Source organism: Arachis hypogaea, chromosome 15 (genome assembly GCF_003086295.3).
Source record: "Arachis hypogaea cultivar Tifrunner chromosome 15, arahy.Tifrunner.gnm2.J5K5, whole genome shotgun sequence".
Taxonomy (NCBI): Eukaryota; Viridiplantae; Streptophyta; class Magnoliopsida; order Fabales; family Fabaceae; genus Arachis; species Arachis hypogaea.
Genome location: NC_092050.1, coordinates 124412055 through 124414541, shown reverse-complemented (window position 1 = coordinate 124414541; position 2487 = coordinate 124412055).

Genomic DNA, 2487 nt, shown 5'->3' with positions numbered 1-2487 from the left:
GATGATGTAATGAGATAAATTCTTGTTTATATTCGTGACATGATTAATTAGTCATGTTTAATATTCTCTCTTTGTGAAGATGACATGATACCTTCTTTCGTTTGTTGTTGACTAAATAAGATGAATAAATCAATGTATGACTAGGATAGAAAGCCTATATTCTCAATCTTTGCCATGAATGTCTCCCTTTATTACTTGCTTTCTTTAGTTACTTGCTTGATCTACTCTTCTTGTCATTTAAATTCTTGTCTATTTACATCCTTGTCCCTTTATCAATCATACCCCCTTTGTTCCTTCATAGCCAATAATCATTCACTTCATTACAATTCCTTGTGAGACGATCCGGAGTCCAAATACTCTGGTTAATTCTTATTTGGGGTTTGTACATGTGACAACCAAATTTTTTATTGGGAGGATTGTTTGTCGGTTTAGAACTATACTTGCAACGAAGAATTCATTCAATTGAGGAAATTCTATACCATCACAACAAGCCGAACATCAAAATGGCGCCGTTGTCGGGGAGTTGCAATGGTGTTATGTTATTGGCTATTGTATATATTGTGAATAGTTTGGTTTTTGGGTTTGTTTGTTAGTTTTTGTTAGTTTTGGGGTTTGGTCTCTTTGTTTCTTGTTAGCTTTTGTTTTTATTTTCTCTTATCACCATGAATTCTCATCACTTTGGCTATGAGTTTGGTTCAAACTATGTTGTAGGAGATGGAAGCTTTAATGACAACATGCATCAAGGATTTGGAGATCAAAGGTGGGAGGAGCCCCAAGCTTATGGACAACCTTCTTGGCAACAACCTCCTCCGAATTCTTATGGGTATAATTCTAATCCTAATGCATACCAATCTAATGTATGTGATGACCCTTATTGTGATTGTCAACCATAACCATCACATGCATGTGAACCCCCTCCTCAACATAGCCCTCAACAACCATACTCACAAGCCTCATACCACCAGTCCACCATCCACCTCCATATGAACCTAACCCATACCCACCATACCAACCACCATATGAACCACATTTAGAACCATCACCATTCCAATACCATACTCCCATGAACCACAAAGTCCATACACACCACCTCAAGAATTTTACCAATTTGAACCACCTTCCAATTACAACAACCTTCCCTCAAACACTGAACCTTCTCTTCCACCATCACCTCCCGATGAAGCCCCCATGTTAGAATTGAGAGATCTTGAATCTCATATCTTAAGGCGACAAGAGGAGGATGAAAAGAAGTTTGCGGAGTTAAGAGCAAAAATGGCTATCATGATAGAAGCCATTGGTAACATGGTCTCATCTCGCCTAAGCCTATGCGATCAAGGCACTTCCATTGTCGAATGTGGAGAAGCAACCAAAGAGCTTAGTGAGGAAGTGAACTTGAAGCTCCATGGAGAGGAGGAGGAGTTAAAACAAGAAGTACAACAAGAGGAGGAGGTGGAAATTAGTGAACAAAAGGAAGTAGTTGTTGGATGTTTAGGATATGTTGAGCACATAAAGGAATCTCAAGTTGAAGAGCCCTCCTCCACGAAGTTTGGAAGGGATGTTATAGAGGAGAGTGATGTTGAAGAAGTAGATAGAGAATCGAAGGAAATTGATCAAGAAGTGGATTCTATCATTAGTGATTTTTTGTCCACATTGATTAACCCCCTTGATGATCTTGTTGAGTCTTCTTCCAGTGAATTAGAAGGCAATGTTGCGAAGGATATGCAACTTCCAGGGCATATTGTGAATGGAGAATTGGAAGAACAGTCCCAAGCAGCAAGCCCTCCTATTTATGATGATTTCAAATCAACATATGACCGTTTTGAGCTTGATGAGTCCTTCCCTACTGTGCTTGGAATTGATGACGAGGTAGACTTCACTAAACCTCCTATCTATGATGAGAGTGATGGGGAAGAGATAGAACAAATTGGTGAAGAAGAGTGTGAACTTGAAGAAGCTCGAAGAACCTTGCCAGGTGGTGGAAGCCTCTAAAACAGGGTAGACAGGAGTAGAGAGTGCTTTATCAAGATCTTTGGGAACTCTTCCACCTAGGTTATCATCTAATCTTTCATTTGAGTGGGTAAAACTTCTAACTCTTAGCTTTGTTATCCCACTTGAGTATGGTTTACTTGAGACGGATGGCCAACTTAGGGCGCTTTGTGGAATTAAGCGAAAGAGGAGGATGTTCAGTGGTTGGCGTTCTAAATCTAGACTCATTATGGTTGGAAGCTCAAAATTGAAGAGCATGGATTGGTGTAATGTACAATTAAATGGATCTAGGAGGGTAGTTTGGTGCCTTCATGAGGATTCAGCTTTCTTGTCACCCGGATGGAATCAAGGCGATCAACTAGAAGATGGGTGCAAAGATAAGATATGGGATCCTGGATCACACCATGGGAATCCACTTTGGAAGCTCATATCTTGGAGAGAATCTCACCAAAGCTTGGTGACAATGGTTGGAACTTCTGACAACCAATTGAAGAACAAGCA